The 26,346-nt window shown below is 46.2% G+C and overlaps 12 non-coding genes across 12 annotated transcripts; all 12 read left to right on the forward strand.

Annotated features, from left to right (window-relative positions):
* Positions 1–906: 906 nt before the first annotated feature.
* On the forward strand, positions 907–1,097 carry LOC130332308 (U2 spliceosomal RNA). The gene has a single exon (XR_008875019.1). It is a non-coding gene; the product is annotated as a U2 spliceosomal RNA (small nuclear RNA).
* A 2,091-nt stretch (positions 1,098–3,188) lies between these two features.
* On the forward strand, positions 3,189–3,379 carry LOC130332309 (U2 spliceosomal RNA). Its single transcript, XR_008875020.1, has one exon. It is a non-coding gene; the product is annotated as a U2 spliceosomal RNA (small nuclear RNA).
* Positions 3,380–5,478: 2,099 nt separating this feature from the next.
* Positions 5,479–5,669, forward strand: LOC130332310 (U2 spliceosomal RNA). The gene has a single exon (XR_008875021.1). It is a non-coding gene; the product is annotated as a U2 spliceosomal RNA (small nuclear RNA).
* A 2,100-nt stretch (positions 5,670–7,769) lies between these two features.
* On the forward strand, positions 7,770–7,960 carry LOC130332311 (U2 spliceosomal RNA). The gene has a single exon (XR_008875022.1). It is a non-coding gene; the product is annotated as a U2 spliceosomal RNA (small nuclear RNA).
* A 2,092-nt stretch (positions 7,961–10,052) lies between these two features.
* Positions 10,053–10,243, forward strand: LOC130332312 (U2 spliceosomal RNA). The gene has a single exon (XR_008875023.1). It is a non-coding gene; the product is annotated as a U2 spliceosomal RNA (small nuclear RNA).
* Positions 10,244–12,332: 2,089 nt separating this feature from the next.
* Positions 12,333–12,523, forward strand: LOC130332313 (U2 spliceosomal RNA). Its single transcript, XR_008875024.1, has one exon. It is a non-coding gene; the product is annotated as a U2 spliceosomal RNA (small nuclear RNA).
* Positions 12,524–14,616: 2,093 nt separating this feature from the next.
* LOC130332316 (U2 spliceosomal RNA) lies at positions 14,617–14,807 on the forward strand. The gene has a single exon (XR_008875026.1). It is a non-coding gene; the product is annotated as a U2 spliceosomal RNA (small nuclear RNA).
* Positions 14,808–16,902: 2,095 nt separating this feature from the next.
* On the forward strand, positions 16,903–17,093 carry LOC130332317 (U2 spliceosomal RNA). The gene has a single exon (XR_008875027.1). It is a non-coding gene; the product is annotated as a U2 spliceosomal RNA (small nuclear RNA).
* A 2,086-nt stretch (positions 17,094–19,179) lies between these two features.
* Positions 19,180–19,370, forward strand: LOC130332290 (U2 spliceosomal RNA). Its single transcript, XR_008875003.1, has one exon. It is a non-coding gene; the product is annotated as a U2 spliceosomal RNA (small nuclear RNA).
* A 2,093-nt stretch (positions 19,371–21,463) lies between these two features.
* Positions 21,464–21,654, forward strand: LOC130332318 (U2 spliceosomal RNA). The gene has a single exon (XR_008875028.1). It is a non-coding gene; the product is annotated as a U2 spliceosomal RNA (small nuclear RNA).
* Positions 21,655–23,750: 2,096 nt separating this feature from the next.
* Positions 23,751–23,941, forward strand: LOC130332319 (U2 spliceosomal RNA). Its single transcript, XR_008875029.1, has one exon. It is a non-coding gene; the product is annotated as a U2 spliceosomal RNA (small nuclear RNA).
* Positions 23,942–26,040: 2,099 nt separating this feature from the next.
* LOC130332320 (U2 spliceosomal RNA) lies at positions 26,041–26,231 on the forward strand. Its single transcript, XR_008875030.1, has one exon. It is a non-coding gene; the product is annotated as a U2 spliceosomal RNA (small nuclear RNA).
* The last annotated feature ends 115 nt before the right edge of the window (positions 26,232–26,346 follow it).

Genomic DNA, 26,346 nt, shown 5'->3' on the forward strand with positions numbered 1-26,346 from the left:
ATATATATATATATATATATATATATATATATACGCGCACACACACACATAGATATAAACGTATTCTCCGTTGAGATATTGCAGCCGCTGCTGTGTCCAGGCCCAGGAGCCTTAGCACTGTGCTGTGATGTCACTCAATACCACTGACATCACTAGGTGTAAACAACATCTCTCCTTTGCTGTGTATGTGACTATGGAGCTGTTTGGTGATGTCGTCTATTACGGCCTTCATAGAAGCAACAGGAGATTGTTGCATCCATCTAGAACCCTCAGAACTACAGTGCTATGATGTCACTCACTTCCACAGGCCTTGCAGAGTGTAAACAACAACAACCCAGCTTTGTTGTGTATGTAACCATAGGGATTTGTGATGTCACCTAGAACCTTCACAGCAGCGACAGCTTTATGAGGAGCATCAGCACTGCTCTGCCTGAGCAGAACCATCACCGCCATAGGTTGTCAAATAACCCGGATTTAACCCACACAGGTAAGTCCAATGGGGTGCAGGCATGTCCTCTATGCTTACAGCTTCCCGTGGGTGTTGGTTTGATACCGTTTGGGGACAGCCAAGGAGGCATCTGCAGGCAACAAAGGTAGGTGTGTGCTTGTGTGTGTGTTTCCTATGCAGATCCTAAGCCCAGTGTCACATGCAAGTAGGAGGAGTAAGAAGGGTTCCTGGCAAATCCGGGTTATGGATTGCATTTAAAAAGGCCCCGTGGGAGTGCAATGGGCCCCTGTCTTGCTGCTTAGCAATAATGGTATGGGTTTAGGTTCTGCTGTGTGTACTGGTGGTTGACTGCCCCCCAGCCCAGAGTGTGCATGGAAAATTGTCTGGCAGCCTCCCTGACAGCAAGCAGTGATAGTGCCCATGAAGGGGACCTTGTTGGGCCCGCCCCTTTCACGGTTATCGCTTCTCGGCCTTTTGGCTAAGATCAAGTGTAGTATCTGTTCTTATCAGTTTAATATCTGATACGTCCCCTATCTGGGGACCATATATTAAATGGATTTTTGAGAACGGGGGCCGATTTCGAAGCTTGCTTCCGTCGCCCTATGCATTGACCCGATATGGCAGTATCTTCGGGTACAGTGCACCACCCCCTTACAGGGTTAAAAAGAAAGATTCCTACTTTCATTGCTACCTGCTTGCTGGCTAGCCAGCTAGCCAGCCCTGTGGGCCTTGCTGCTGCTGCAGCCAAAAAACAAAAGGTGGTGCTGCTGCTGCTTCTGCTGCTTCTGCTTCTGCTTGTGTCTGGCCCCTGTTGGAGCGTCCAGGCACAGGACTTCTGCTGCTGCTGACTAAATGGCCTCCTTAATTGGATCATTTGAGTAGCCAGCACACCTGTGCAGGTAGGGCATGACATGATAGGCAGCTGCCTTGATAGCGGGTGGGTGCTGAATGTTCCTAATTGACAAAATAAGATTAATGCTTATGAAGAAATATAAAATCTCATCCCTTCCCCAATATCGCGCCACACCCCTACCCCTTAATTCCCTGGTTGAACTTGATGGACATATGTCTTTTTTCGACCGTACTAACTATGTAACTATGTAACATAACATGGGGGGGGGGGGGGGGGGTCTCCTGGCTGTTCACACAGGTGTGTCATTGCTGTACATTGACCATGCATTGCTTCTGTGGTATTGCAAAGGCAAAGACAAATGCTTCCAGCCATCCATTGCACTAATGGATTGGTCATCAGCTGGCTGTCTATGTCCCGCATCAATATAGACCAAAGTACAGAGGGTTAGGCTATGCTATTGTGCACCTACCTGATGCATCAGAAGGTGCGAGGCCCTTGCTAAATTCTGTGCACAGACTTTGAGATCTATGCTTTAGACTGTATCTAAACCTGCTCCAACATGGACTGACATTCTGGCCTACTTTCAGCCGATGCGACTTGTCTGTCGCTGAACAGTCGCTTTTTATGTATTCAGCACCTATGTATAATGTTGTAAAAATGCTCTAGAAGCTAAAGTCGCAGAAATGTCACACATATTTGGCCTGCAACTTTCTGTGCGACAAATTCAGACAGGAAAAATCAGTATAAATCCTTAGAAAATTATCCCCCAGTGTCTCCATCTGCTGGCGGTATTGAATAAGCATTGCTGCACTGATGGGGTATGCATTAGACGAAAAAAAAGAAGAAAAAGAAGAATAATACGCCCAGAAAAGAGGCGAAAAGGAGAAAAACGTAAAAAAACGTGAAAAAAAAGTAAGAGGAAGAGAAGGGAAAAAAAGGTGGAAATGGGTTTAAAAGTGATTTCGGCGGAGAAATATATATATATATATATATATATATATATATATATATATATGCGCACACACACACATAGATATAAACGTATTCTCCGTTGAGATATTGCAGCCGCTGCTGTGTCCAGGCCCAGGAGCCTTAGCACTGTGCTGTGATGTCACTCAATACCACTGACATCACTAGGTGTAAACAACATCTCTCCTTTGCTGTGTATGTGACTATGGAGCTGTTTGGTGATGTCGTCTATTACGGCCTTCATAGAAGCAACAGGAGATTGTTGCATCCATCTTGAACCCTCAGAACTACAGTGCTATGATGTCACTCACTTCCACAGGCCTTGCAGAGTGTAAACAACAACAACCCAGCTTTGTTGTGTATGTAACCATAGGGATTTGTGATGTCACCTAGAACCTTCACAGCAGCGACAGCTTTATGAGGAGCATCAGCACTGCTCTGCCTGAGCAGAACCATCACCGCCATAGGTTGTCAAATAACCCGGATTTAACCCACACAGGTAAGTCCAATGGGGTGCAGGCATGTCCTCTATGCTTACAGCTTCCCGTGGGTGTTGGTTTGATACCGTTTGGGGACAGCCAAGGAGGCATCTGCAGGCAACAAAGGTAGGTGTGTGCTTGTGTGTGTGTTTCCTATGCAGATCCTAAGCCCAGTGTCACATGCAAGTAGGAGGAGTAAGAAGGGTTCCTGGCAAATCCGGGTTATGGATTGCATTTAAAAAGGCCCCGTGGGAGTGCAATGGGCCCCTGTCTTGCTGCTTAGCAATAATGGTATGGGTTTAGGTTCTGCTGTGTGTACTGGTGGTTGACTGCCCCCCAGCCCAGAGTGTGCATGGAAAATTGTCTGGCAGCCTCCCTGACAGCAAGCAGTGATAGTGCCCATGAAGGGGACCTTGTTGGGCCCGCCCCTTTCACGGTTATCGCTTCTCGGCCTTTTGGCTAAGATCAAGTGTAGTATCTGTTCTTATCAGTTTAATATCTGATACGTCCCCTATCTGGGGACCATATATTAAATGGATTTTTGAGAACGGGGGCCGATTTCGAAGCTTGCTTCCGTCGCCCTATGCATTGACCCGATATGGCAGTATCTTCGGGTACAGTGCACCACCCCCTTACAGGGTTAAAAAGAAAGATTCCTACTTTCATTGCTACCTGCTTGCTGGCTAGCCAGCTAGCCAGCCCTGTGGGCCTTGCTGCTGCTGCAGCCAAAAAACAAAAGGTGGTGCTGCTGCTGCTTCTGCTGCTTCTGCTTCTGCTTGTGTCTGGCCCCTGTTGGAGCGTCCAGGCACAGGACTTCTGCTGCTGCTGACTAAATGGCCTCCTTAATTGGATCATTTGAGTAGCCAGCACACCTGTGCAGGTAGGGCATGACATGATAGGCAGCTGCCTTGATAGCGGGTGGGTGCTGAATGTTCCTAATTGACAAAATAAGATTAATGCTTATGAAGAAATATAAAATCTCATCCCTTCCCCAATATCGCGCCACACCCCTACCCCTTAATTCCCTGGTTGAACTTGATGGACATATGTCTTTTTTCGACCGTACTAACTATGTAACTATGTAACATAACATGGGGGGGGGGGGGGGTCTCCTGGCTGTTCACACAGGTGTGTCATTGCTGTACATTGACCATGCATTGCTTCTGTGGTATTGCAAAGGCAAAGACAAATGCTTCCAGCCATCCATTGCACTAATGGATTGGTCATCAGCTGGCTGTCTATGTCCCGCATCAATATAGACCAAAGTACAGAGGGTTAGGCTATGCTATTGTGCACCTACCTGATGCATCAGAAGGTGCGAGGCCCTTGCTAAATTCTGTGCACAGACTTTGAGATCTATGCTTTAGACTGTATCTAAACCTGCTCCAACATGGACTGACATTCTGGCCTTACTTTCAGCCGATGCGACTTGTCTGTCGCTGAACAGTCGCTTTTTATGTATTCAGCACCTATGTATAATGTTGTAAAAATGCTCTAGAAGCTAAAGTCGCAGAAATGTCACACATATTTGGCCTGCAACTTTCTGTGCGACAAATTCAGACAGGAAAAATCAGTATAAATCCTTAGAAAATTATCCCCCAGTGTCTCCATCTGCTGGCGGTATTGAATAAGCATTGCTGCACTGATGGGGTATGCATTAGACGAAAAAAAAGAAGAAAAAGAAGAATAATACGCCCAGAAAAGAGGCGAAAAGGAGAAAAACGTAAAATAACGTGAAAAAAAAGTAAGAGGAAGAGAAGGGAAAAAAAGGTGGAAATGGGTTTAAAAGTGATTTCGGCGGAGAAATATATATATATATATATATATATATATATATATATATATATATATATATATGCGCACACACACACATAGATATAAACGTATTCTCCGTTGAGATATTGCAGCCGCTGCTGTGTCCAGGCCCAGGAGCCTTAGCACTGTGCTGTGATGTCACTCAATACCACTGACATCACTAGGTGTAAACAACATCTCTCCTTTGCTGTGTATGTGACTATGGAGCTGTTTGGTGATGTCGTCTATTACGGCCTTCATAGAAGCAACAGGAGATTGTTGCATCCATCTTGAACCCTCAGAACTACAGTGCTATGATGTCACTCACTTCCACAGGCCTTGCAGAGTGTAAACAACAACAACCCAGCTTTGTTGTGTATGTAACCATAGGGATTTGTGATGTCACCTAGAACCTTCACAGCAGCGACAGCTTTATGAGGAGCATCAGCACTGCTCTGCCTGAGCAGAACCATCACCGCCATAGGTTGTCAAATAACCCGGATTTAACCCACACAGGTAAGTCCAATGGGGTGCAGGCATGTCCTCTATGCTTACAGCTTCCCGTGGGTGTTGGTTTGATACCGTTTGGGGACAGCCAAGGAGGCATCTGCAGGCAACAAAGGTAGGTGTGTGCTTGTGTGTGTGTTTCCTATGCAGATCCTAAGCCCAGTGTCACATGCAAGTAGGAGGAGTAAGAAGGGTTCCTGGCAAATCCGGGTTATGGATTGCATTTAAAAAGGCCCCGTGGGAGTGCAATGGGCCCCTGTCTTGCTGCTTAGCAATAATGGTATGGGTTTAGGTTCTGCTGTGTGTACTGGTGGTTGACTGCCCCCCAGCCCAGAGTGTGCATGGAAAATTGTCTGGCAGCCTCCCTGACAGCAAGCAGTGATAGTGCCCATGAAGGGGACCTTGTTGGGCCCGCCCCTTTCACGGTTATCGCTTCTCGGCCTTTTGGCTAAGATCAAGTGTAGTATCTGTTCTTATCAGTTTAATATCTGATACGTCCCCTATCTGGGGACCATATATTAAATGGATTTTTGAGAACGGGGGCCGATTTCGAAGCTTGCTTCCGTCGCCCTATGCATTGACCCGATATGGCAGTATCTTCGGGTACAGTGCACCACCCCCTTACAGGGTTAAAAAGAAAGATTCCTACTTTCATTGCTACCTGCTTGCTGGCTAGCCAGCTAGCCAGCCCTGTGGGCCTTGCTGCTGCTGCAGCCAAAAAACAAAAGGTGGTGCTGCTGCTGCTTCTGCTGCTTCTGCTTCTGCTTGTGTCTGGCCCCTGTTGGAGCGTCCAGGCACAGGACTTCTGCTGCTGCTGACTAAATGGCCTCCTTAATTGGATCATTTGAGTAGCCAGCACACCTGTGCAGGTAGAGCATGACATGATAGGCAGCTGCCTTGATAGCGGGTGGGTGCTGAATGTTCCTAATTGACAAAATAAGATTAATGCTTATGAAGAAATATAAAATCTCATCCCTTCCCCAATATCGCGCCACACCCCTACCCCTTAATTCCCTGGTTGAACTTGATGGACATATGTCTTTTTTCGACCGTACTAACTATGTAACTATGTAACATAACATGGGGGGGGGGGGGGGGGTCTCCTGGCTGTTCACACAGGTGTGTCATTGCTGTACATTGACCATGCATTGCTTCTGTGGTATTGCAAAGGCAAAGACAAATGCTTCCAGCCATCCATTGCACTAATGGATTGGTCATCAGCTGGCTGTCTATGTCCCGCATCAATATAGACCAAAGTACAGAGGGTTAGGCTATGCTATTGTGCACCTACCTGATGCATCAGAAGGTGCGAGGCCCTTGCTAAATTCTGTGCACAGACTTTGAGATCTATGCTTTAGACTGTATCTAAACCTGCTCCAACATGGACTGACATTCTGGCCTACTTTCAGCCGATGCGACTTGTCTGTCGCTGAACAGTCGCTTTTTATGTATTCAGCACCTATGTATAATGTTGTAAAAATGCTCTAGAAGCTAAAGTCGCAGAAATGTCACACATATTTGGCCTGCAACTTTCTGTGCGACAAATTCAGACAGGAAAAATCAGTATAAATCCTTAGAAAATTATCCCCCAGTGTCTCCATCTGCTGGCGGTATTGAATAAGCATTGCTGCACTGATGGGGTATGCATTAGACGAAAAAAAAGAAGAAAAAGAAGAATAATACGCCCAGAAAAGAGGCGAAAAGGAGAAAAACGTAAAAAAACGTGAAAAAAAAGTAAGAGGAAGAGAAGGGAAAAAAAGGTGGAAATGGGTTTAAAAGTGATTTCGGCGGAGAAATATATATATATATATATATATAGATATATATATATATATATATATATATATGCGCACACACACACATAGATATAAACGTATTCTCCGTTGAGATATTGCAGCCGCTGCTGTGTCCAGGCCCAGGAGCCTTAGCACTGTGCTGTGATGTCACTCAATACCACTGACATCACTAGGTGTAAACAACATCTCTCCTTTGCTGTGTATGTGACTATGGAGCTGTTTGGTGATGTCGTCTATTACGGCCTTCATAGAAGCAACAGGAGATTGTTGCATCCATCTTGAACCCTCAGAACTACAGTGCTATGATGTCACTCACTTCCACAGGCCTTGCAGAGTGTAAACAACAACAACCCAGCTTTGTTGTGTATGTAACCAAAGGGATTTGTGATGTCACCTAGAACCTTCACAGCAGCGACAGCTTTATGAGGAGCATCAGCACTGCTCTGCCTGAGCAGAACCATCACCGCCATAGGTTGTCAAATAACCCGGATTTAACCCACACAGGTAAGTCCAATGGGGTGCAGGCATGTCCTCTATGCTTACAGCTTCCCGTGGGTGTTGGTTTGATACCGTTTGGGGACAGCCAAGGAGGCATCTGCAGGCAACAAAGGTAGGTGTGTGCTTGTGTGTGTGTTTCCTATGCAGATCCTAAGCCCAGTGTCACATGCAAGTAGGAGGAGTAAGAAGGGTTCCTGGCAAATCCGGGTTATGGATTGCATTTAAAAAGGCCCCGTGGGAGTGCAATGGGCCCCTGTCTTGCTGCTTAGCAATAATGGTATGGGTTTAGGTTCTGCTGTGTGTACTGGTGGTTGACTGCCCCCCAGCCCAGAGTGTGCATGGAAAATTGTCTGGCAGCCTCCCTGACAGCAAGCAGTGATAGTGCCCATGAAGGGGACCTTGTTGGGCCCGCCCCTTTCACGGTTATCGCTTCTCGGCCTTTTGGCTAAGATCAAGTGTAGTATCTGTTCTTATCAGTTTAATATCTGATACGTCCCCTATCTGGGGACCATATATTAAATGGATTTTTGAGAACGGGGGCCGATTTCGAAGCTTGCTTCCGTCGCCCTATGCATTGACCCGATATGGCAGTATCTTCGGGTACAGTGCACCACCCCCTTACAGGGTTAAAAAGAAAGATTCCTACTTTCATTGCTACCTGCTTGCTGGCTAGCCAGCTAGCCAGCCCTGTGGGCCTTGCTGCTGCTGCAGCCAAAAAACAAAAGGTGGTGCTGCTGCTGCTTCTGCTGCTTCTGCTTCTGCTTGTGTCTGGCCCCTGTTGGAGCGTCCAGGCACAGGACTTCTGCTGCTGCTGACTAAATGGCCTCCTTAATTGGATCATTTGAGTAGCCAGCACACCTGTGCAGGTAGAGCATGACATGATAGGCAGCTGCCTTGATAGCGGGTGGGTGCTGAATGTTCCTAATTGACAAAATAAGATTAATGCTTATGAAGAAATATAAAATCTCATCCCTTCCCCAATATCGCGCCACACCCCTACCCCTTAATTCCCTGGTTGAACTTGATGGACATATGTCTTTTTTCGACCGTACTAACTATGTAACTATGTAACATAACATGGGGGGGGGGGGGGGGGTCTCCTGGCTGTTCACACAGGTGTGTCATTGCTGTACATTGACCATGCATTGCTTCTGTGGTATTGCAAAGGCAAAGACAAATGCTTCCAGCCATCCATTGCACTAATGGATTGGTCATCAGCTGGCTGTCTATGTCCCGCATCAATATAGACCAAAGTACAGAGGGTTAGGCTATGCTATTGTGCACCTACCTGATGCATCAGAAGGTGCGAGGCCCTTGCTAAATTCTGTGCACAGACTTTGAGATCTATGCTTTAGACTGTATCTAAACCTGCTCCAACATGGACTGACATTCTGGCCTACTTTCAGCCGATGCGACTTGTCTGTCGCTGAACAGTCGCTTTTTATGTATTCAGCACCTATGTATAATGTTGTAAAAATGCTCTAGAAGCTAAAGTCGCAGAAATGTCACACATATTTGGCCTGCAACTTTCTGTGCGACAAATTCAGACAGGAAAAATCAGTATAAATCCTTAGAAAATTATCCCCCAGTGTCTCCATCTGCTGGCGGTATTGAATAAGCATTGCTGCACTGATGGGGTATGCATTAGACGAAAAAAAAGAAGAAAAAGAAGAATAATACGCCCAGAAAAGAGGCGAAAAGGAGAAAAACGTAAAAAAACGTGAAAAAAAAGTAAGAGGAAGAGAAGGGAAAAAAAGGTGGAAATGGGTTTAAAAGTGATTTCGGCGGAGAAATATATATATATATATATATATATATATATATATATATATATATGCGCACACACACACATAGATATAAACGTATTCTCCGTTGAGATATTGCAGCCGCTGCTGTGTCCAGGCCCAGGAGCCTTAGCACTGTGCTGTGATGTCACTCAATACCACTGACATCACTAGGTGTAAACAACATCTCTCCTTTGCTGTGTATGTGACTATGGAGCTGTTTGGTGATGTCGTCTATTACGGCCTTCATAGAAGCAACAGGAGATTGTTGCATCCATCTTGAACCCTCAGAACTACAGTGCTATGATGTCACTCACTTCCACAGGCCTTGCAGAGTGTAAACAACAACAACCCAGCTTTGTTGTGTATGTAACCATAGGGATTTGTGATGTCACCTAGAACCTTCACAGCAGCGACAGCTTTATGAGGAGCATCAGCACTGCTCTGCCTGAGCAGAACCATCACCGCCATAGGTTGTCAAATAACCCGGATTTAACCCACACAGGTAAGTCCAATGGGGTGCAGGCATGTCCTCTATGCTTACAGCTTCCCGTGGGTGTTGGTTTGATACCGTTTGGGGACAGCCAAGGAGGCATCTGCAGGCAACAAAGGTAGGTGTGTGCTTGTGTGTGTGTTTCCTATGCAGATCCTAAGCCCAGTGTCACATGCAAGTAGGAGGAGTAAGAAGGGTTCCTGGCAAATCCGGGTTATGGATTGCATTTAAAAAGGCCCCGTGGGAGTGCAATGGGCCCCTGTCTTGCTGCTTAGCAATAATGGTATGGGTTTAGGTTCTGCTGTGTGTACTGGTGGTTGACTGCCCCCCAGCCCAGAGTGTGCATGGAAAATTGTCTGGCAGCCTCCCTGACAGCAAGCAGTGATAGTGCCCATGAAGGGGACCTTGTTGGGCCCGCCCCTTTCACGGTTATCGCTTCTCGGCCTTTTGGCTAAGATCAAGTGTAGTATCTGTTCTTATCAGTTTAATATCTGATACGTCCCCTATCTGGGGACCATATATTAAATGGATTTTTGAGAACGGGGGCCGATTTCGAAGCTTGCTTCCGTCGCCCTATGCATTGACCCGATATGGCAGTATCTTCGGGTACAGTGCACCACCCCCTTACAGGGTTAAAAAGAAAGATTCCTACTTTCATTGCTACCTGCTTGCTGGCTAGCCAGCTAGCCAGCCCTGTGGGCCTTGCTGCTGCTGCAGCCAAAAAACAAAAGGTGGTGCTGCTGCTGCTTCTGCTGCTTCTGCTTCTGCTTGTGTCTGGCCCCTGTTGGAGCGTCCAGGCACAGGACTTCTGCTGCTGCTGACTAAATGGCCTCCTTAATTGGATCATTTGAGTAGCCAGCACACCTGTGCAGGTAGGGCATGACATGATAGGCAGCTGCCTTGATAGCGGGTGGGTGCTGAATGTTCCTAATTGACAAAATAAGATTAATGCTTATGAAGAAATATAAAATCTCATCCCTTCCCCAATATCGCGCCACACCCCTACCCCTTAATTCCCTGGTTGAACTTGATGGACATATGTCTTTTTTCGACCGTACTAACTATGTAACTATGTACCATAACATGGGGGGGGGGGGGGGTCTCCTGGCTGTTCACACAGGTGTGTCATTGCTGTACATTGACCATGCATTGCTTCTGTGGTATTGCAAAGGCAAAGACAAATGCTTCCAGCCATCCATTGCACTAATGGATTGGTCATCAGCTGGCTGTCTATGTCCCGCATCAATATAGACCAAAGTACAGAGGGTTAGGCTATGCTATTGTGCACCTACCTGATGCATCAGAAGGTGCGAGGCCCTTGCTAAATTCTGTGCACAGACTTTGAGATCTATGCTTTAGACTGTATCTAAACCTGCTCCAACATGGACTGACATTCTGGCCTACTTTCAGCCGATGCGACTTGTCTGTCGCTGAACAGTCGCTTTTTATGTATTCAGCACCTATGTATAATGTTGTAAAAATGCTCTAGAAGCTAAAGTCGCAGAAATGTCACACATATTTGGCCTGCAACTTTCTGTGCGACAAATTCAGACAGGAAAAATCAGTATAAATCCTTAGAAAATTATCCCCCAGTGTCTCCATCTGCTGGCGGTATTGAATAAGCATTGCTGCACTGATGGGGTATGCATTAGACGAAAAAAAGAAGAAAAAGAAGAATAATACGCCCAGAAAAGAGGCGAAAAGGAGAAAAACGTAAAAAAACGTGAAAAAAAAGTAAGAGGAAGAGAAGGGAAAAAAAGGTGGAAATGGGTTTAAAAGTGATTTCGGCGGAGAAATATATATATATATATATATATATATATATATATATATATATATGCGCACACACACACATAGATATAAACGTATTCTCCGTTGAGATATTGCAGCCGCTGCTGTGTCCAGGCCCAGGAGCCTTAGCACTGTGCTGTGATGTCACTCAATACCACTGACATCACTAGGTGTAAACAACATCTCTCCTTTGCTGTGTATGTGACTATGGAGCTGTTTGGTGATGTCGTCTATTACGGCCTTCATAGAAGCAACAGGAGATTGTTGCATCCATCTTGAACCCTCAGAACTACAGTGCTATGATGTCACTCACTTCCACAGGCCTTGCAGAGTGTAAACAACAACAACCCAGCTTTGTTGTGTATGTAACCATAGGGATTTGTGATGTCACCTAGAACCTTCACAGCAGCGACAGCTTTATGAGGAGCATCAGCACTGCTCTGCCTGAGCAGAACCATCACCGCCATAGGTTGTCAAATAACCCGGATTTAACCCACACAGGTAAGTCCAATGGGGTGCAGGCATGTCCTCTATGCTTACAGCTTCCCGTGGGTGTTGGTTTGATACCGTTTGGGGACAGCCAAGGAGGCATCTGCAGGCAACAAAGGTAGGTGTGTGCTTGTGTGTGTGTTTCCTATGCAGATCCTAAGCCCAGTGTCACATGCAAGTAGGAGGAGTAAGAAGGGTTCCTGGCAAATCCGGGTTATGGATTGCATTTAAAAAGGCCCCGTGGGAGTGCAATGGGCCCCTGTCTTGCTGCTTAGCAATAATGGTATGGGTTTAGGTTCTGCTGTGTGTACTGGTGGTTGACTGCCCCCCAGCCCAGAGTGTGCATGGAAAATTGTCTGGCAGCCTCCCTGACAGCAAGCAGTGATAGTGCCCATGAAGGGGACCTTGTTGGGCCCGCCCCTTTCACGGTTATCGCTTCTCGGCCTTTTGGCTAAGATCAAGTGTAGTATCTGTTCTTATCAGTTTAATATCTGATACGTCCCCTATCTGGGGACCATATATTAAATGGATTTTTGAGAACGGGGGCCGATTTCGAAGCTTGCTTCCGTCGCCCTATGCATTGACCCGATATGGCAGTATCTTCGGGTACAGTGCACCACCCCCTTACAGGGTTAAAAAGAAAGATTCCTACTTTCATTGCTACCTGCTTGCTGGCTAGCCAGCTAGCCAGCCCTGTGGGCCTTGCTGCTGCTGCAGCCAAAAAACAAAAGGTGGTGCTGCTGCTGCTTCTGCTGCTTCTGCTTCTGCTTGTGTCTGGCCCCTGTTGGAGCGTCCAGGCACAGGACTTCTGCTGCTGCTGACTAAATGGCCTCCTTAATTGGATCATTTGAGTAGCCAGCACACCTGTGCAGGTAGGGCATGACATGATAGGCAGCTGCCTTGATAGCGGGTGGGTGCTGAATGTTCCTAATTGACAAAATAAGATTAATGCTTATGAAGAAATATAAAATCTCATCCCTTCCCCAATATCGCGCCACACCCCTACCCCTTAATTCCCTGGTTGAACTTGATGGACATATGTCTTTTTTCGACCGTACTAACTATGTAACTATGTAACATAACATGGGGGGGGGGGGGGGGGGTCTCCTGGCTGTTCACACAGGTGTGTCATTGCTGTACATTGACCATGCATTGCTTCTGTGGTATTGCAAAGGCAAAGACAAATGCTTCCAGCCATCCATTGCACTAATGGATTGGTCATCAGCTGGCTGTCTATGTCCCGCATCAATATAGACCAAAGTACAGAGGGTTAGGCTATGCTATTGTGCACCTACCTGATGCATCAGAAGGTGCGAGGCCCTTGCTAAATTCTGTGCACAGACTTTGAGATCTATGCTTTAGACTGTATCTAAACCTGCTCCAACATGGACTGACATTCTGGCCTACTTTCAGCCGATGCGACTTGTCTGTCGCTGAACAGTCGCTTTTTATGTATTCAGCACCTATGTATAATGTTGTAAAAATGCTCTAGAAGCTAAAGTCGCAGAAATGTCACACATATTTGGCCTGCAACTTTCTGTGCGACAAATTCAGACAGGAAAAATCAGTATAAATCCTTAGAAAATTATCCCCCAGTGTCTCCATCTGCTGGCGGTATTGAATAAGCATTGCTGCACTGATGGGGTATGCATTAGACGAAAAAAAAGAAGAAAAAGAAGAATAATACGCCCAGAAAAGAGGCGAAAAGGAGAAAAACGTAAAAAAACGTGAAAAAAAAGTAAGAGGAAGAGAAGGGAAAAAAAGGTGGAAATGGGTTTAAAAGTGATTTCGGCGGAGAAATATATATATATATATATATATATATATATATATATATATATATGCGCACACACACACATAGATATAAACGTATTCTCCGTTGAGATATTGCAGCCGCTGCTGTGTCCAGGCCCAGGAGCCTTAGCACTGTGCTGTGATGTCACTCAATACCACTGACATCACTAGGTGTAAACAACATCTCTCCTTTGCTGTGTATGTGACTATGGAGCTGTTTGGTGATGTCGTCTATTACGGCCTTCATAGAAGCAACAGGAGATTGTTGCATCCATCTTGAACCCTCAGAACTACAGTGCTATGATGTCACTCACTTCCACAGGCCTTGCAGAGTGTAAACAACAACAACCCAGCTTTGTTGTGTATGTAACCATAGGGATTTGTGATGTCACCTAGAACCTTCACAGCAGCGACAGCTTTATGAGGAGCATCAGCACTGCTCTGCCTGAGCAGAACCATCACCGCCATAGGTTGTCAAATAACCCGGATTTAACCCACACAGGTAAGTCCAATGGGGTGCAGGCATGTCCTCTATGCTTACAGCTTCCCGTGGGTGTTGGTTTGATACCGTTTGGGGACAGCCAAGGAGGCATCTGCAGGCAACAAAGGTAGGTGTGTGCTTGTGTGTGTGTTTCCTATGCAGATCCTAAGCCCAGTGTCACATGCAAGTAGGAGGAGTAAGAAGGGTTCCTGGCAAATCCGGGTTATGGATTGCATTTAAAAAGGCCCCGTGGGAGTGCAATGGGCCCCTGTCTTGCTGCTTAGCAATAATGGTATGGGTTTAGGTTCTGCTGTGTGTACTGGTGGTTGACTGCCCCCCAGCCCAGAGTGTGCATGGAAAATTGTCTGGCAGCCTCCCTGACAGCAAGCAGTGATAGTGCCCATGAAGGGGACCTTGTTGGGCCCGCCCCTTTCACGGTTATCGCTTCTCGGCCTTTTGGCTAAGATCAAGTGTAGTATCTGTTCTTATCAGTTTAATATCTGATACGTCCCCTATCTGGGGACCATATATTAAATGGATTTTTGAGAACGGGGGCCGATTTCGAAGCTTGCTTCCGTCGCCCTATGCATTGACCCGATATGGCAGTATCTTCGGGTACAGTGCACCACCCCCTTACAGGGTTAAAAAGAAAGATTCCTACTTTCATTGCTACCTGCTTGCTGGCTAGCCAGCTAGCCAGCCCTGTGGGCCTTGCTGCTGCTGCAGCCAAAAAACAAAAGGTGGTGCTGCTGCTGCTTCTGCTGCTTCTGCTTCTGCTTGTGTCTGGCCCCTGTTGGAGCGTCCAGGCACAGGACTTCTGCTGCTGCTGACTAAATGGCCTCCTTAATTGGATCATTTGAGTAGCCAGCACACCTGTGCAGGTAGGGCATGACATGATAGGCAGCTGCCTTGATAGCGGGTGGGTGCTGAATGTTCCTAATTGACAAAATAAGATTAATGCTTATGAAGAAATATAAAATCTCATCCCTTCCCCAATATCGCGCCACACCCCTACCCCTTAATTCCCTGGTTGAACTTGATGGACATATGTCTTTTTTCGACCGTACTAACTATGTAACTATGTAACATAACATGGGGGGGGGGGGGGGGGGTCTCCTGGCTGTTCACACAGGTGTGTCATTGCTGTACATTGACCATGCATTGCTTCTGTGGTATTGCAAAGGCAAAGACAAATGCTTCCAGCCATCCATTGCACTAATGGATTGGTCATCAGCTGGCTGTCTATGTCCCGCATCAATATAGACCAAAGTACAGAGGGTTAGGCTATGCTATTGTGCACCTACCTGATGCATCAGAAGGTGCGAGGCCCTTGCTAAATTCTGTGCACAGACTTTGAGATCTATGCTTTAGACTGTATCTAAACCTGCTCCAACATGGACTGACATTCTGGCCTACTTTCAGCCGATGCGACTTGTCTGTCGCTGAACAGTCGCTTTTTATGTATTCAGCACCTATGTATAATGTTGTAAAAATGCTCTAGAAGCTAAAGTCGCAGAAATGTCACACATATTTGGCCTGCAACTTTCTGTGCGACAAATTCAGACAGGAAAAATCAGTATAAATCCTTAGAAAATTATCCCCCAGTGTCTCCATCTGCTGGCGGTATTGAATAAGCATTGCTGCACTGATGGGGTATGCATTAGACGAAAAAAAAGAAGAAAAAGAAGAATAATACGCCCAGAAAAGAGGCGAAAAGGAGAAAAACGTAAAAAAACGTGAAAAAAAAGTAAGAGGAAGAGAAGGGAAAAAAAGGTGGAAATGGGTTTAAAAGCGATTTCGGCGGAGAAATATATATATATATATATATATATATATATATATATATATATATACGCGCACACACACACATAGATATAAACGTATTCTCCGTTGAGATATTGCAGCCGCTGCTGTGTCCAGGCCCAGGAGCCTTACCACTGTGCTGTGATGTCACTCAATACCACTGACATCACTAGGTGTAAACAACATCTCTCCTTTGCTGTGTATGTGACTATGGAGCTGTTTGGTGATGTCGTCTATTACGGCCTTCATAGAAGCAACAGGAGATTGTTGCATCCATCTAGAACCCTCAGAACTACAGTGCTATGATGTCACTCACTTCCACAGGCCTTGCAGAGTGTAAACAACAACAACCCAGCTTTGTTGTGTATGTAACCATAGGGATTTGTGATGTCACCTAGAACCTTCACAGCAGCGACAGCTTTATGAGGAGCATCAGCACTGCTCTGCCTGAGCAGAACCATCACCACCATAGGTTGTCAAATAACCCGGATTTAACCCACACAGGTAAGTCCAATGGGGTGCAGGCATGTCCTCTATGCTTACAGCTTCCCGTGGGTGTTGGTTTGATACCGTTTGGGGACAGCCAAGGAGGCATCTGCAGGCAACAAAGGTAGGTGTGTGCTTGTGTGTGTGTTTCCTATGCAGATCCTAAGCCCAGTGTCACATGCAAGTAGGAGGAGTAAGAAGGGTTCCTGGCAAATCCGGGTTATGGATTGCATTTAAAAAGGCCCCGTGGGAGTGCAATGGGCCCCTGTCTTGCTGCTTAGCAATAATGGTATGGGTTTAGGTTCTGCTGTGTGTACTGGTGGTTGACTGCCCCCCAGCCCAGAGTGTGCATGGAAAATTGTCTGGCAGCCTCCCTGACAGCAAGCAGTGATAGTGCCCATGAAGGGGACCTTGTTGGGCCTGCCCCTTTCACGGTTATCGCTTCTCGGCCTTTTGGCTAAGATCAAGTGTAGTATCTGTTCTTATCAGTTTAATATCTGATACGTCCCCTATCTGGGGACCATATATTAAATGGATTTTTGAGAACGGGGGCCGATTTCGAAGCTTGCTTCCGTCGCCCTATGCATTGACCCGATATGGCAGTATCTTCGGGTACAGTGCACCACCCCCTTACAGGGTTAAAAAGAAAGATTCCTACTTTCATTGCTACCTGCTTGCTGGCTAGCCAGCTAGCCAGCCCTGTGGGCCTTGCTGCTGCTGCAGCCAAAAAACAAAAGGTGGTGCTGCTGCTGCTTCTGCTGCTTCTGCTTCTGCTTGTGTCTGGCCCCTGTTGGAGCGTCCAGGCACAGGACTTCTGCTGCTGCTGACTAAATGGCCTCCTTAATTGGATCATTTGAGTAGCCAGCACACCTGTGCAGGTAGGGCATGACATGATAGGCAGCTGCCTTGATAGCGGGTGGGTGCTGAATGTTCCTAATTGACAAAATAAGATTAATGCTTATGAAGAAATATAAAATCTCATCCCTTCCCCAATATCGCGCCACACCCCTACCCCTTAATTCCCTGGTTGAACTTGATGGACATATGTCTTTTTTCGACCGTACTAACTATGTAACTATGTAACATAACATGGGGGGGGGGGTCTCCTGGCTGTTCACACAGGTGTGTCATTGCTGTACATTGACCATGCATTGCTTCTGTGGTATTGCAAAGGCAAAGACAAATGCTTCCAGCCATCCATTGCACTAATGGATTGGTCATCAGCTGGCTGTCTATGTCCCGCATCAATATAGACCAAAGTACAGAGGGTTAGGCTATGCTATTGTGCACCTACCTGATGCATCAGAAGGTGCGAGGCCCTTGCTAAATTCTGTGCACAGACTTTGAGATCTATGCTTTAGACTGTATCTAAACCTGCTCCAACATGGACTGACATTCTGGCCTACTTTCAGCCGATGCGACTTGTCTGTCGCTGAACAGTCGCTTTTTATGTATTCAGCACCTATGTATAATGTTGTAAAAATGCTCTAGAAGCTAAAGTCGCAGAAATGTCACACATATTTGGCCTGCAACTTTCTGTGCGACAAATTCAGACAGGAAAAATCAGTATAAATCCTTAGAAAATTATCCCCCAGTGTCTCCATCTGCTGGCGGTATTGAATAAGCATTGCTGCACTGATGGGGTATGCAGTAGACGAAAAAAAAGAAGAAAAAGAAGAATAATACGCCCAGAAAAGAGGCGAAAAGGAGAAAAACGTAAAAAAACGTGAAAAAAAAGTAAGAGGAAGAGAAGGGAAAAAAAGGTGGAAATGGGTTTAAAAGTGATTTCGGCGGAGATATATATATATATATATATATATATATATATATATATATATATACGCGCACACACACACATAGATATAAACGTATTCTCCGTTGAGATATTGCAGCCGCTGCTGTGTCCAGGCCCAGGAGCCTTAGCACTGTGCTGTGATGTCACTCAATACCACTGACATCACTAGGTGTAAACAACATCTCTCCTTTGCTGTGTATGTGACTATGGAGCTGTTTGGTGATGTCGTCTATTACGGCCTTCATAGAAGCAACAGGAGATTGTTGCATCCATCTAGAACCCTCAGAACTACAGTGCTATGATGTCACTCACTTCCACAGGCCTTGCAGAGTGTAAACAACAACAACCCAGCTTTGTTGTGTATGTAACCATAGGGATTTGTGATGTCACCTAGAACCTTCACAGCAGCGACAGCTTTATGAGGAGCATCAGCACTGCTCTGCCTGAGCAGAACCATCACCGCCATAGGTTGTCAAATAACCCGGATTTAACCCACACAGGTAAGTCCAATGGGGTGCAGGCATGTCCTCTATGCTTACAGCTTCCCGTGGGTGTTGGTTTGATACCGTTTGGGGACAGCCAAGGAGGCATCTGCAGGCAACAAAGGTAGGTGTGTGCTTGTGTGTGTGTTTCCTATGCAGATCCTAAGCCCAGTGTCACATGCAAGTAGGAGGAGTAAGAAGGGTTCCTGGCAAATCCGGGTTATGGATTGCATTTAAAAAGGCCCCGTGGGAGTGCAATGGGCCCCTGTCTTGCTGCTTAGCAATAATGGTATGGGTTTAGGTTCTGCTGTGTGTACTGGTGGTTGACTGCCCCCCAGCCCAGAGTGTGCATGGAAAATTGTCTGGCAGCCTCCCTGACAGCAAGCAGTGATAGTGCCCATGAAGGGGACCTTGTTGGGCCCGCCCCTTTCACGGTTATCGCTTCTCGGCCTTTTGGCTAAGATCAAGTGTAGTATCTGTTCTTATCAGTTTAATATCTGATATGTCCCCTATCTGGGGACCATATATTAAATGGATTTTTGAGAACGGGGGCCGATTTCGAAGCTTGCTTCCGTCGCCCTATGCATTGACCCGATATGGCAGTATCTTCGGGTACAGTGCACCACCCCCTTACAGGGTTAAAAAGAAAGATTCCTACTTTCATTGCTACCTGCTTGCTGGCTAGCCAGCTAGCCAGCCCTGTGGGCCTTGCTGCTGCTGCAGCCAAAAAACAAAAGGTGGTGCTGCTGCTGCTTCTGCTGCTTCTGCTTCTGCTTGTGTCTGGCCCCTGTTGGAGCGTCCAGGCACAGGACTTCTGCTGCTGCTGACTAAATGGCCTCCTTAATTGGATCATTTGAGTAGCCAGCACACCTGTGCAGGTAGGGCATGACATGATAGGCAGCTGCCTTGATAGCGGGTGGGTGCTGAATGTTCCTAATTGACAAAATAAGATTAATGCTTATGAAGAAATATAAAATCTCATCCCTTCCCCAATATCGCGCCACACCCCTACCCCTTAATTCCCTGGTTGAACTTGATGGACATATGTCTTTTTTCGACCGTACTAACTATGTAACTATGTAACATAACATGGGGGGGGGGGGGGTCTCCTGGCTGTTCACACAGGTGTGTCATTGCTGTACATTGACCATGCATTGCTTCTGTGGTATTGCAAAGGCAAAGACAAATGCTTCCAGCCATCCATTGCACTAATGGATTGGTCATCAGCTGGCTGTCTATGTCCCGCATCAATATAGACCAAAGTACAGAGGGTTAGGCCATGCTATTGTGCACCTACCTGATGCATCAGAAGGTGCGAGGCCCTTGCTAAATTCTGTGCACAGACTTTGAGATCTATGCTTTAGACTGTATCTAAACCTGCTCCAACATGGACTGACATTCTGGCCTACTTTCAGCCGATGCGACTTGTCTGTCGCTGAACAGTCGCTTTTTATGTATTCAGCACCTATGTATAATGTTGTAAAAATGCTCTAGAAGCTAAAGTCGCAGAAATGTCACACATATTTGGCCTGCAACTTTCTGTGCGACAAATTCAGACAGGAAAAATCAGTATAAATCCTTAGAAAATTATCCCCCAGTGTCTCCATCTGCTGGCGGTATTGAATAAGCATTGCTGCACTGATGGGGTATGCATTAGACGAAAAAAAAGAAGAAAAAGAAGAATAATACGCCCAGAAAAGAGGCGAAAAGGAGAAAAACGTAAAAAAACGTGAAAAAAAAGTAAGAGGAAGAGAAGGGAAAAAAAGGTGGAAATGGGTTTAAAAGTGATTTCGGCGGAGAAATATATATATATATATATATATATATATATATATATATATATATATACGCGCACACACACACATAGATATAAACGTATTCTCCGTTGAGATATTGCAGCCGCTGCTGTGTCCAGGCCCAGGAGCCTTAGCACTGTGCTGTGATGTCACTCAATACCACTGACATCACTAGGTGTAAACAACATCTCTCCTTTGCTGTGTATGTGACTATGGAGCTGTTTGGTGATGTCGTCTATTACGGCCTTCATAGAAGCAACAGGAGATTGTTGCATCCATCTAGAACCCTCAGAACTACAGTGCTATGATGTCACTCACTTCCACAGGCCTTGCAGAGTGTAAACAACAACAACCCAGCTTTGTTGTGTATGTAACCATAGGGATTTGTGATGTCACCTAGAACCTTCACAGCAGCGACAGCTTTATGAGGAGCATCAGCACTGCTCTGCCTGAGCAGAACCATCACCGCCATAGGTTGTCAAATAACCCGGATTTAACCCACACAGGTAAGTCCAATGGGGTGCAGGCATGTCCTCTATGCTTACAGCTTCCCGTGGGTGTTGGTTTGATACCGTTTGGGGACAGCCAAGGAGGCATCTGCAGGCAACAAAGGTAGGTGTGTGCTTGTGTGTGTGTTTCCTATGCAGATCCTAAGCCCAGTGTCACATGCAAGTAGGAGGAGTAAGAAGGGTTCCTGGCAAATCCGGGTTATGGATTGCATTTAAAAAGGCCCCGTGGGAGTGCAATGGGCCCCTGTCTTGCTGCTTAGCAATAATGGTATGGGTTTAGGTTCTGCTGTGTGTACTGGTGGTTGACTGCCCCCCAGCCCAGAGTGTGCATGGAAAATTGTCTGGCAGCCTCCCTGACAGCAAGCAGTGATAGTGCCCATGAAGGGGACCTTGTTGGGCCCGCCCCTTTCACGGTTATCGCTTCTCGGCCTTTTGGCTAAGATCAAGTGTAGTATCTGTTCTTATCAGTTTAATATCTGATACGTCCCCTATCTGGGGACCATATATTAAATGGATTTTTGAGAACGGGGGCCGATTTCGAAGCTTGCTTCCGTCGCCCTATGCATTGACCCGATATGGCAGTATCTTCGGGTACAGTGCACCACCCCCTTACAGGGTTAAAAAGAAAGATTCCTACTTTCATTGCTACCTGCTTGCTGGCTAGCCAGCTAGCCAGCCCTGTGGGCCTTGCTGCTGCTGCAGCCAAAAAACAAAAGGTGGTGCTGCTGCTGCTTCTGCTGCTTCTGCTTCTGCTTGTGTCTGGCCCCTGTTGGAGCGTCCAGGCACAGGACTTCTGCTGCTGCTGACTAAATGGCCTCCTTAATTGGATCATTTGAGTAGCCAGCACACCTGTGCAGGTAGGGCATGACATGATAGGCAGCTGCCTTGATAGCGGGTGGGTGCTGAATGTTCCTAATTGACAAAATAAGATTAATGCTTATGAAGAAATATAAAATCTCATCCCTTCCCCAATATCGCGCCACACCCCTACCCCTTAATTCCCTGGTTGAACTTGATGGACATATGTCTTTTTTCGACCGTACTAACTATGTAACTATGTAACATAACATGGGGGGGGGGGGGTCTCCTGGCTGTTCACACAGGTGTGTCATTGCTGTACATTGACCATGCATTGCTTCTGTGGTATTGCAAAGGCAAAGACAAATGCTTCCAGCCATCCATTGCACTAATGGATTGGTCATCAGCTGGCTGTCTATGTCCCGCATCAATATAGACCAAAGTACAGAGGGTTAGGCTATGCTATTGTGCACCTACCTGATGCATCAGAAGGTGCGAGGCCCTTGCTAAATTCTGTGCACAGACTTTGAGATCTATGCTTTAGACTGTATCTAAACCTGCTCCAACATGGACTGACATTCTGGCCTACTTTCAGCCGATGCGACTTGTCTGTCGCTGAACAGTCGCTTTTTATGTATTCAGCACCTATGTATAATGTTGTAAAAATGCTCTAGAAGCTAAAGTCGCAGAAATGTCACACATATTTGGCCTGCAACTTTCTGTGCGACAAATTCAGACAGGAAAAATCAGTATAAATCCTTAGAAAATTATCCCCCAGTGTCTCCATCTGCTGGCGGTATTGAATAAGCATTGCTGCACTGATGGGGTATGCATTAGACGAAAAAAAAGAAGAAAAAGAAGAATAATACGCCCAGAAAAGAGGCGAAAAGGAGAAAAACGTAAAAAAACGTGAAAAAAAAGTAAGAGGAAGAGAAGGGAAAAAAAGGTGGAAATGGGTTTAAAAGTGATTTCGGCGGAGAAATATATATATATATATATATATATATATATATATATATATATATATATATACGCGCACACACACACATAGATATAAACGTATTCTCCGTTGAGATATTGCAGCCGCTGCTGTGTCCAGGCCCAGGAGCCTTAGCACTGTGCTGTGATGTCACTCAATACCACTGACATCACTAGGTGTAAACAACATCTCTCCTTTGCTGTGTATGTGACTATGGAGCTGTTTGGTGATGTCGTCTATTACGGCCTTCATAGAAGCAACAGGAGATTGTTGCATCCATCTAGAACCCTCAGAACTACAGTGCTATGATGTCACTCACTTCCACAGGCCTTGCAGAGTGTAAACAACAACAACCCAGCTTTGTTGTGTATGTAACCATAGGGATTTGTGATGTCACCTAGAACCTTCACAGCAGCGACAGCTTTATGAGGAGCATCAGCACTGCTCTGCCTGAGCAGAACCATCACCGCCATAGGTTGTCAAATAACCCGGATTTAACCCACACAGGTAAGTCCAATGGGGTGCAGGCATGTCCTCTATGCTTACAGCTTCCCGTGGGTGTTGGTTTGATACCGTTTGGGGACAGCCAAGGAGGCATCTGCAGGCAACAAAGGTAGGTGTGTGCTTGTGTGTGTGTTTCCTATGCAGATCCTAAGCCCAGTGTCACATGCAAGTAGGAGGAGTAAGAAGGGTTCCTGGCAAATCCGGGTTATGGATTGCATTTAAAAAGGCCCCGTGGGAGTGCAATGGGCCCCTGTCTTGCTGCTTAGCAATAATGGTATGGGTTTAGGTTCTGCTGTGTGTACTGGTGGTTGACTGCCCCCCAGCCCAGAGTGTGCATGGAAAATTGTCTGGCAGCCTCCCTGACAGCAAGCAGTGATAGTGCCCATGAAGGGGACCTTGTTGGGCCCGCCCCTTTCACGGTTATCGCTTCTCGGCCTTTTGGCTAAGATCAAGTGTAGTATCTGTTCTTATCAGTTTAATATCTGATACGTCCCCTATCTGGGGACCATATATTAAATGGATTTTTGAGAACGGGGGCCGATTTCGAAGCTTGCTTCCGTCGCCCTATGCATTGACCCGATATGGCAGTATCTTCGGGTACAGTGCACCACCCCCTTACAGGGTTAAAAAGAAAGATTCCTACTTTCATTGCTACCTGCTTGCTGGCTAGCCAGCTAGCCAGCCCTGTGGGCCTTGCTGCTGCTGCAGCCAAAAAACAAAAGGTGGTGCTGCTGCTGCTTCTGCTGCTTCTGCTTCTGCTTGTGTCTGGCCCCTGTTGGAGCGTCCAGGCACAGGACTTCTGCTGCTGCTGACTAAATGGCCTCCTTAATTGGATCATTTGAGTAGCCAGCACACCTGTGCAGGTAGGGCATGACATGATAGGCAGCTGCCTTGATAGCGGGTGGGTGCTGAATGTTCCTAATTGACAAAATAAGATTAATGCTTATGAAGAAATATAAAATCTCATCCCTTCCCCAATATCGCGCCACACCCCTACCCCTTAATTCCCTGGTTGAACTTGATGGACATATGTCTTTTTTCGACCGTACTAACTATGTAACTATGTAACATAACATGGGGGGGGGGGGGGGGGGTCTCCTGGCTGTTCACACAGGTGTGTCATTGCTGTACATTGACCATGCATTGCTTCTGTGGTATTGCAAAGGCAAAGACAAATGCTTCCAGCCATCCATTGCACTAATGGATTGGTCATCAGCTGGCTGTCTATGTCCCGCATCAATATAGACCAAAGTACAGAGGGTTAGGCTATGCTATTGTGCACCTACCTGATGCATCAGAAGGTGCGAGGCCCTTGCTAAATTCTGTGCACAGACTTTGAGATCTATGCTTTAGACTGTATCTAAACCTGCTCCAACATGGACTGACATTCTGGCCTACTTTCAGCCGATGCGACTTGTCTGTCGCTGAACAGTCGCTTTTTATGTATTCAGCACCTATGTATAATGTTGTAAAAATGCTCTAGAAGCTAAAGTCGCAGAAATGTCACACATATTTGGCCTGCAACTTTCTGTGCGACAAATTCAGACAGGAAAAATCAGTATAAATCCTTAGAAAATTATCCCCCAGTGTCTCCATCTGCTGGCGGTATTGAATAAGCATTGCTGCACTGATGGGGTATGCAGTAGACGAAAAAAAAGAAGAAAAAGAAGAATAATACGCCCAGAAAAGAGGCGAAAAGGAGAAAAACGTAAAAAAACGTGAAAAAAAAGTAAGAGGAAGAGAAGGGAAAAAAAGGTGGAAATGGGTTTAAAAGTGATTTCGGCGGAGAAATATATATATATATATATATATATATATATATATATATATATATATATACGCGCACACACACACATAGATATAAACGTATTCTCCGTTGAGATATTGCAGCCGCTGCTGTGTCCAGGCCCAGGAGCCTTAGCACTGTGCTGTGATGTCACTCAATACCACTGACATCACTAGGTGTAAACAACATCTCTCCTTTGCTGTGTATGTGACTATGGAGCTGTTTGGTGATGTCGTCTATTACGGCCTTCATAGAAGCAACAGGAGATTGTTGCATCCATCTAGAACCCTCAGAACTACAGTGCTATGATGTCACTCACTTCCACAGGCCTTGCAGAGTGTAAACAACAACAACCCAGCTTTGTTGTGTATGTAACCATAGGGATTTGTGATGTCACCTAGAACCTTCACAGCAGCGACAGCTTTATGAGGAGCATCAGCACTGCTCTGCCTGAGCAGAACCATCACCGCCATAGGTTGTCAAATAACCCGGATTTAACCCACACAGGTAAGTCCAATGGGGTGCAGGCATGTCCTCTATGCTTACAGCTTCCCGTGGGTGTTGGTTTGATACCGTTTGGGGACAGCCAAGGAGGCATCTGCAGGCAACAAAGGTAGGTGTGTGCTTGTGTGTGTGTTTCCTATGCAGATCCTAAGCCCAGTGTCACATGCAAGTAGGAGGAGTAAGAAGGGTTCCTGGCAAATCCGGGTTATGGATTGCATTTAAAAAGGCCCCGTGGGAGTGCAATGGGCCCCTGTCTTGCTGCTTAGCAATAATGGTATGTGTTTAGGTTCTGCTGTGTGTACTGGTGGTTGACTGCCCCCCAGCCCAGAGTGTGCATGGAAAATTGTCTGGCAGCCTCCCTGACAGCAAGCAGTGATAGTGCCCATGAAGGGGACCTTGTTGGGCCCGCCCCTTTCACGGTTATCGCTTCTCGGCCTTTTGGCTAAGATCAAGTGTAGTATCTGTTCTTATCAGTTTAATATCTGATACGTCCCCTATCTGGGGACCATATATTAAATGGATTTTTGAGAACGGGGGCCGATTTCGAAGCTTGCTTCCGTCGCCCTATGCATTGACCCGATATGGCAGTATCTTCGGGTACAGTGCACCACCCCCTTACAGGGTTAAAAAGAAAGATTCCTACTTTCATTGCTACCTGCTTGCTGGCTAGCCAGCTAGCCAGCCCTGTGGGCCTTGCTGCTGCTGCAGCCAAAAAACAAAAGGTGGTG

The sequence above is a fragment of the Hyla sarda genome, unplaced genomic scaffold (genome assembly GCF_029499605.1).
Source record: "Hyla sarda isolate aHylSar1 unplaced genomic scaffold, aHylSar1.hap1 scaffold_373, whole genome shotgun sequence".
Classification (NCBI taxonomy): Eukaryota; Metazoa; Chordata; class Amphibia; order Anura; family Hylidae; genus Hyla; species Hyla sarda.